We start from the raw sequence: 9747 nt of genomic DNA on the forward strand, positions 1-9747 counted from the left end.
TTTTCAATTTATTTGATAATACTATAGAGAACCTCGTCCTTTCTTAGCAGCCAAATTGTCAACATTCATCTACACCACCAAGTCTCCAACGCTCGATTCCCGTCTTTTCCGGCTTTATCATATTCTCTGACTCATGTCAATGTAATGGCGTGCTCCAGACACACATTTGCTCAAAGTCCTTCCTCAAATTGAGGCCAATGTTTGATACTGGTAGAATACCTTGGTCCAGGAATGTCCTCCTTGCTGGTGCTGTGCTGCTTCCTATGCCCTCCGTTTTTCATCTGTCATGTGCTAGTTTGCTTCTGAAGTATCAGAAAGCCTTTACTTAGTCTAATTCGGGCTTCATGTTATGATGTTAGGTTTATCGCTAGTCACATTTCTGTTATATCTCATTACTTTTCTCTTTCTCCGGTTTACTCTCAGTTCATAGTGCATGCTCATTACTCTGTTCACTCCATTCAATAGCTCCTCTTATACCTCCTCACTTTCACTGAGATAGGAATGTCATCCTATAACACTATATTCCAACAGAACAATTAGTCCCGTCACGGGAAAAGCCATGTATAACATTATTATACGGGTAATTGGGCACAGTACATTTGTCATAAATGTGCCTACTTTCCATATCTGTCTTATAATGTTACCTCTTTCACAGGATTTGACAGTGATATATAATTAATGGACATTAAAATCGGACTATTAGTTCATTTTACTAGTTACTTAGTTCGTTTTACTAAGAGTTTCTAGCAGTTAGAAAGAAATGCAGTAAAAATGGAGTAATACTGAATCTAGGACCTTTCTGTACCAATTTCATTAAGTGGTTTGTGTAATGTATGTATGGCTGTCAGCCTATCTTCGCAAAGGAATCGTTAAGTTTCAGAAAAGCAGAAGAAGTGAATTTGGCCTACTTTCCTGACATTATCTAACATAACTTCACAAATAAATATAACTTTTCCGGATATGGTTCTGACGAGAATACAGGAATATTTTAGTTACTAAACCCACACACACATATATAGTTTTGATCTAGAGAAGCCACGAATTTTTAAGCATCAATATGTGTTAAAAAAAAATTACCCACAGGGGACTTCTATGTTTGCATTTTGTGTAACCAACAAATTAAATACTTAAATATGCTAACAGATGATATGGCAAAAGCCAAAGGTAGGATGTGGTCACCTTATATTATCATTCAGTATTTTTATACATCCCTACTTCAGTGTTACTGAGCCACATAAACATTTTTCTTTTTGTAAGTCTATGTATTTTATTTAATTTCGTTTATAACTGAAAGAGATTTATCTCTACTTTACTCAAAACTTAAACCTCAGCATTTATGCAGACAAATTCGTCTTTTTAGCAGAACTTATTTACTCACTTGAAGTTTACTTATTACCAAAAGAAAGTAAGAATATTAAAATCGTTAAATTTGTCTGAAACCATATATTTCAGTACTTAAGCAAAATTTCACCTCAGCAGTTCTACAGTACTTTTAGCTGCACTTTAATAGTTAGTCCACAACAATTATTTTGAGACATTTATTCAAAGATGAAAATTAGTGCTTGTAGATATTTAATAAAGCACTTCAAATGTTTTGTAATAGGATAACTCGTAATAATGAAACACCTGGAAAGGAACCTATATAGCTGAATGATTAGGAATAAAATAACAGGATGAAACAAATTTTATTTTTAACACAATAATTATTCAAAAAAGTTAATTTTGAATTAACGGTTCACACTTCTACTATTCTAATTACACATTTCGGAGCCTGTTGGCCATAGGCGTTGGTTATGGCAAATAGTAATGGCGGCTACACTACTCATGGTATAGCGTACACGTTTCTTGAAGTATGTACTAATTAATTCTTCTTAGCGTCGTTGTAACATCCACAACACTGCCCAACGACTTGTGCCAAAGCCATAATAATTCAGTAGTTGTCAGTGACGGCTATTGTGCAACAATTTCCAAGCAAGGCATCGCCTGCTCTGTACGATTGTTGCCTCTTTCAATGCTGCCTACAGACTGTGTCTTGTGGTTCCCGCTCGCTCTACAGTTAGCGCGCCAAAAGCTAAAGCCACCCGTTACGCTTCCCACCGTAACTTCCGTACCGTACATGAGCACTCCATCTTTTACATGACATATAGCCAACACATTGTGTCTAAGTGTGTACCATTTTGTACAAATGACAACTTGTACAAATATATAAAATTACAAACTGGGACATTTTCCTTTCATTAGTCCATGACAAAATATTATTTAGTAAATTATACATTTCACATATTTCTTTACATAACTTACAAATATACATTAGTGAAGCACTTTAACATCACATGTATCAAACTTTTCATATAGTCTTTGCATATCGTAGTTATATTATGACAAACTTATAAGGCAAAATATTTTTATAAATTGGATGACCGATTAAATAATAGTGTTTCAATCCACGAATCTTATCATTGATACACTACCATTGTGATACATAATTCCAACCTGGAACCTTTCTTTTAATTCTGCAATTACTTCTTCAATGATACATTGAAGTGTACTGTCGAAAGACTGCCTCCTTTAATCTCAGTATTTCGTTACAGTACATTACAAGCATTTCACTATAGGTTACACCTATTTTTGTGAGAATTTTGAACATCTTGTACAATTCCACATTGCTGAACGCTTTTTAGGTCGACGAACCAAGTGAAAGTGTCTTAATATTTCTGCAGTCTTGCTTGCATTATCAAGTGCATTGGCAGAACTGCCACCCTGGTGCCTTTAACTTATCTGAAACCAAGCTGATGGTCGTCTAACAGATGCTCCATTTTCTCTTATATTCTTTTCTATATTACTCTTGTCAGCAACTTGGAGGTACGAGTTGTTAAGACGATTGTGCGATAGAATTCGCATTGGTCTGCCCTTACTTTCTTAATGATTGCGTCTGTGATATCCGTCCAAACGTATAATGGGATGTCTCCAGACTGATAGATTCCAGTAGGCAAATTGAACAGTCTTTAGTTTCCACTTCCACTAACAATTTTAGAAATCTCGAATAAATGTTATCTATGCTTTCCGCCTTATTTCGGAAGTAATTCAAAGTCATTTTAAACTGCGACTCTGATAATGGATCCGGTACGTCTTCCCTACCAACTCTCATTTCTTCTTCTATGAGTAATCCCTCGACCGTCCCCCATGCCAGACTCTTTAATGAATCTAGCTCCCATGTATAAAACAGATTCAAACATTTGATTACACAGCAGTTTTTCACGCATCTCAATGTTTATTACATCATACCTCCTGAACTATGTGTCGTATAATGACGTAATTTTGCAGGAACGTTCACTGGTGCATGCATACTGACTGCCAGTTGTGTTGTTAGTATGTGTTGTTAATAGAGTCACTGTTTTGTAGGAGTGTGAGCGAGAAAAAGTTTCGGAAAGGTTTTCAATTACGTGTAAAGTTTGTTGGAAGTGGTGAGGCGTAGCGCCTTCGCATCGCTCCTGTCACTTGTTAGGACGATATCGTTATAGGCGTGAGTCATCGACAGATGTCACCAGCTGACATGGACCTGAGTTACAGAGCTGCACGTAGTTGTACTAGTAGGCGGCAGAGGTCAGCAGCTGACGGACAGTTCTAGTTAGTCAAAACACTGTTGTAAAGTTATGTTTGATTAATATTTAATGTACTTGCATCATTATAATTGTCTTATATGTGTAGTAATTAGCAGTGTGCGTGTTGTATGAGTGAAGAAGAACAGAAGTAAATGAAAATTGTTTTGTTCATTCACGAAGTACCAGTTAAACTATACAGGGGATTTACTATAATTAAATGTGCAGTCAGTATATGGTATTAGTAAATCGTGAGTAGAGCACAAATTAATCGGTAATTTCGGAAGGAGTAATTTTATATTTGATACTTTTCTAAATTTATTTATTTAGCCATTGCCATAGAAAGAAATGGTTTACTATGATTGGTCATTGAAGTAAAGCGTGGGACAACACTGCAACCTGATTTGCTGTTTGTGATATCAGCCAATCAGAAAAATGCAGGCTCGCGCCAATCTATGCTGGGAACAAAGCCTTTGGTGTGATTTAGGTAAGTCAGGGCTGAGGGTTCGAACTAGTAGCATCTCATTGAAAGCAGCTCCGACGAAAGTACTGTAAAATCGCGGAGAAATGCTAATTACGAGTTCGTGAAGTAGTACAAAGCGTATTTAAGTGAGCGGTATAGTGGAAGTCGTGTGGAATTTCGGACGGAATATCAAAATTATTGTTTTTGACTGTTACTTAAAACCGCGTGGCGTGTTGTGCAATCTAAGACTGGCACAGGTATTACGTGTAGAGCAGAGTGCACAACATCTGAGCGAGCATTTTCATAACTAAACGATCCGGTGAACTCTATTAACTTCGGTAACGGGTGTAAATACCATAAACTGGCTACGTGCGTGATTGTGGTGTGCGTGGGAATTTCACATTGTGTAGCCACTTAGTACTTAACTGTGATCTTTATCGTAAAAATACACCTGAAAATTTACATTGCCAAGTTAAAACTTTTATTTCAGTACTAGCCACATCCCGGTAACCGGACAATTCTATGTTTGTTGCGACCTGCAATAGACAGTAGTAGTCTAGTATTTTCTACTACAGCTTTTAGCTAGACAAATGAACATTGTTGGACACTGGCAGGGCGGTAAAAAGAAACGTGCCGCGCCGCAGTAGGTGAGAGCTCTCATTCTCAAATACTGGATGAATATAGTCTGAGTAATTTTCGCTCCATGAGCTTCACTGTCCCAAGACTTGTATAAAATTTCTAACTTTGACAAATGTCTTAATGTGTTAAACTTTTAACATAAGATTATACTAGGGCTATTAGGAAAGTAAGGATAGATAGGTCGAGAAACGGAAACGATAGAGAAAATTCTATGAAACTTTGCACAGATGCCTTGGGCAGTATCTCTAGTAAGCCTGTCGATTGCGTGAAGACTCTCTTTTCAGTTCTGAGCACACAGTGAGCAAGTAAAGATGCCTAGAAAAATAATTCCTCCCGTCAGTATGGGTGCCCATTGGGAAGTTGCGCCTGCTTTCATGCAACGCCACACAACGTACTCGTCATGTATTTCCTTCCTCGGCCACACCCTGCAGGGGCAATGAGAACGCTCCTGCGGCGTTTTCGATGGGAAATGTTTTATGACAGCCCAGATTTGGCTCGCTATGGCTCTCTATGGACTGCTGGCTACGAAGACAACATTTTTGCACAGATTAAAAACTGCAGATCAGTGTAGTGAAGTGGCGGAAAGCACAGGCGGCTGCCTTCTATGTTCTATGACGAGGGTATTGGGAAGTTGGTACAGCGCTACGACAAATGTCTAAACCGGCACGGCGACTATGCAGAGACGACTGGAAGATGTATCAAACTGTTGCAAATAAAAATTTTTGTTTTGCACTTTAGTTTCCATTTCGCGACCGGTCGGACCTTACTTTCCGAATAACCCTCGTACTATAGATACCTCTTAATGAGTAGATTACGACAGTATTTTAAATTATGAAATTCAGTTGATAATTACATGAATTATTGAAAATCAAAATTTTATTGCCCCTGTAACCTGTTAGATAGGCAACCTGCAACTGTCCAAATGCACCGTGAACCAGAGTAGACGTTTAGTAGCATAGAAGATGCCATCAGGCCAGTCTTCCCTTTCGTAGAGGCCTTCAATCTACTTTGTCCACCTATCCGCTGTGTTTACTAGATGAATTCCCATTGCGCTCTTAATTTCAACACCCTCCCTTTTAACTTACCCGAAGATTTAGAAATTTCTATACGCTACCGACGACCATTTCTATTCCGAATACTTCGCATTTCCCTGCTTCCGTCAACCTTGGCTTCCTTCATTTCCTATCTGTTTCAGCCCCTAGTCATTTATATTACTGTATTCTTCTCTCCTTCTGAACATTTTTGTACTTCCTTCTTTCGTCGACGAATTGCAGTATTTCTTCTGTTACCTAAGGCTTCTTTGCAGTAGCTCTATCACACATAATTGAAATAACATCAACAAACGTAGTACGGACAGCACAGAGGTCTTCGTCCAAAGAAGAGTCACGTGGGAAGCTTGATTGAGCTCGTGATGGGGGACGAACCCCTAGTGAAGGACTCAGGCTGCGACGACGGCTTCTAACGGCAGCGTGACGTCACTACCACCTGGTGAAAGACTGCCTCCAGACCCGTCTCCATCGTTGGCGAGATGTGGATATCACGACGAGACATCACGTTTACTACTTCATCCACATACATAAACTAGCAAGAATGGCCATAAACTCATAAGAGCTAAAAAAATCATATGTGATCGATCATACACAGATAGAAGAAGCGTATAGCAAAATTGTAAAGACCTCTGGAGAAAAGAGAAGCACAGGTATGAATATTAATAGCTTAGGTGGCAATCTAGTACAAGCAAAGAATGGAAGTGTGGAAGATGGAAAGAATACACAAAGAAACAAACTTGGAGACAATATTACAGAATGAGATGAGGAAGTAAATGAAGATCAGATGGATGGTGGTGATTTTGGGAGTAGGATTTGACAGAACTCTGTAAGGCTTAAGACGAGACATGTCTGCTGGAGTAGACTACAATGCCTCAGAAATAAAGAGACCCTTTGAAGAGCCAGCTATGACACAACTATTCCATCTTGAATGCAAGGTACATGAGAGTTCAAGAAGAACGCAATAATTCATTTTACGAGGAAGACAGGTGCTGACAGGTGTCACTTTTACCGAATTATTACTTTAACAAGTCATGTTTGCAAAATACTGACACAATTATTCTGAGATGAATGGAAAAACTGATAGAAGCCGCCGTACTGGAAGATTAGATTGGGTTCCCGAGAAAAGTGGGAACTGACCCTGTGACATGCCCTAGATGATAGGTCGAAGAAAATCAAACCTAGATTTACAGAATTTGTAGATTTAGAGAAATATTTTGTCCATGTTGACTGGAATTCGCTCTTTGAAATTCACAACGCTGCTCGGCTAAGATATAAGGAACGAAAATCTGTAACTTGTACAGAAACCGGACTGCAGCTGCTACAGTCGTAGGACACGAAATGGAAGCGGCAACAGCAAGAGTGTGCGACAGCGATGTAGCCTATCCACGATGTTATTCAGTCTGCGCAGAGCAAGCAGTGAAGAAAACCAGTGACAAATTTGGCAATGGGATTTGGGTTCAGGTGGAAGAAATAAAAGGTTTGCCGATGATGTTGTCATTCTGTCAGAGATTGCAAAGGACTTGAAACAGCAGTTCAAAGAGGTTATGAGACGAATATCAAAAAAACTCATACAAGTGTAACTGAATGTAGTCGAATACAGTAATGTGATTCTGACTGAATTAGATTAGCAAATTAATCACTAAAAGTGGTGGAAGGTTTTTGCTATATGGGAAGGAAAATAACTGACGATGCCATAAGTAGATAGAATATATAGTGCAGACTGGCAATTGCAATAAAGGTATTTTTGACAAAGAGAAATTTGTTAGCGTTTAGTATTAATTTAGTGTATTTGTTCGAAGTGTAACCTCGCTCGAAAGTGAAACGTGGACGATAGGTAGTTCAGACTAGAAGAGAACAGAAGTTTTTGAAATTTGGTGCTACCGAAGGATGTTGAAAATTAGGTGTGTGGGTCGCGTAAATAATGAGTAAGTACTGAGCCGGATAGGGCTACAAGAGGCATCAACGAATCGTCAGGCTGATAGGAATGAAAGGAATTCCTTTCATCGATGTTACGCGATAAGGCTCAAAGCGAGAGAGAGAGAGAGAAGGGGAAGAGAGAGAGAGAGAGACAGAGAGAGAGAGAGAGAGAGACGGAGGGATAGAAAAAACAATCTTAATTTCTTAAATGAGAAGAAATAGACCACAGTTGGATTCCTTGTTTGGAGGGGAAACTATCGGAGAAGGATCAATTGTCCATAAGCCAGTTTATGTGCAAAATAGATTGCAATGTGTAATTAAGTCGACTGTTCATTCGTTAGTTCGTATATTCAAGGCGAGAAATCAGTAAACTCATTTTTTGGGATGGGTGCAACTGCATGCGTTCTGCATTTGTGATGTTTCGTTTTCACTTCTAGCAGAGGTTACGTGTAATCCTGAGAACAAAGACGCCGTCTGTTGTCTGACTGTCGCTTAGCCCATAACAGCAGAGAGATGCTGCGTAAACAACAGCATGTCCTTCGCCCTTTGAATACAGGGCAGAAATATCATTCCCGGTACTGCCTGTTTAGATGAATTACTTCCTGGAGTGTTACCTCTACTGTGCTCTGTTAGCTTCTACATCTACGTCAACATTCACACTCCGAAGGCCATCCAATGATACGTGGCGGAGGATATTTTGTGTACCATTTCCGCTTTCACCCTTCCCTGTTCAGCCGCGAAAGGTTCGCGGGAACAAGAATTGTTCATAAGCCGCCGTGTCAGACCTCTGTAATTTTACCTTCGTGATCTTTCCACGAGATATACGTTAGCGGAAGCAATGAATTGGTTGACTGTTCTAGGAATGTATGCTATTTTAAGTTTAACAACTAACCACACCGTGATACACAAGGCCTCTCTTGTACCTGCGGCCATTGGTACTGCCCGCATTTCGATAGGGCTTCTGCACTTTCTACATGAATCTGTAACTGAAAGGCCGGCCGGAGTGGCCGTGCGGTTCTAAGCGCTACAGTCTGGAGCCGAGCGACCGCTACGGTCGCAGGTTCGAATCCTGCCGTTGGCATGGATGTGTGTGATGTCCTTAGGTTAGTTAGGTTTAATTAGTTCTACGTTCTAGGCGACCGATGACCTCAGAAGTTAAGTCGCATAGTGCTCAGAGCCATTTGAACCATTTTGTAACTGAAAGTGTTGCTCTTCTTTGGATCTTCTCTACTTCCTCTATCAATTCTGTCTGATACGTATCCAAAACCGACGGGTAGTGTTGAAGTACTGGTCGAATGAGGCTTTTGTAAGATACCTCCTCTGTGCGACCTATTCTTGAGTACTGATCGAGTGTTTGGGATCCGCGGCAGGTCGGACAAAAGGAAGACATCAAAGCAATTCAGATTCGGGCTGCTAGATTTCTTACCGATAGGTTAGAACAACACGTAAGTGTTACGCAGACGCTTCGGGAACTCAAATGGGAGTCCATGGAGGGAGCGCGAGGTTGTTTTCAAACAACAGTGTTGAGAAAATTGAGAGAAACAGCATTTGAAGCGGACTGCAGAACGATTCTACTGCCGCCAACATATATTTCACGTAAGGACCGCTGAGTTACGAAATTGGGGTTCATACCGAGGCACATAGATAGTCGTTTTTTTTCTCTTGCTCTATGTGCGAATGCAACAGGAAAGGAAACGATTAGCAGTGGTACAGGTTACCCCACACTACGCACCGTACAATGGCTTGCGGAGTGTGTATGTACACTACTGGCCATTAAAATTGCTACACCAAGAAGAAATGCAGATGATAACCGGGTATTCATTGGACAAATATATTATACTAGAACTGACATGTGATTACATTTTCACGCAATTTGGATGCATAGATCCTGAGAAATCAGTACCCAGAAAAACCACCTCTGGCCGTAATAACGGCATTGATACGCCTGGACATTGAGTCAAACAGAGCTCGGATGGCGTGTACAGGTACAGCTGCCCATACAGGTTCAACACGATACCACAGTTCATCAAGAGTAGTGACTGGAGTATTGTGACAAGCCTGTTGCTCGGCCACCATTGAC

The sequence above is a fragment of the Schistocerca americana genome, chromosome 3 (genome assembly GCF_021461395.2).
Source record: "Schistocerca americana isolate TAMUIC-IGC-003095 chromosome 3, iqSchAmer2.1, whole genome shotgun sequence".
NCBI lineage: Eukaryota > Metazoa > Arthropoda > Insecta > Orthoptera > Acrididae > Schistocerca > Schistocerca americana.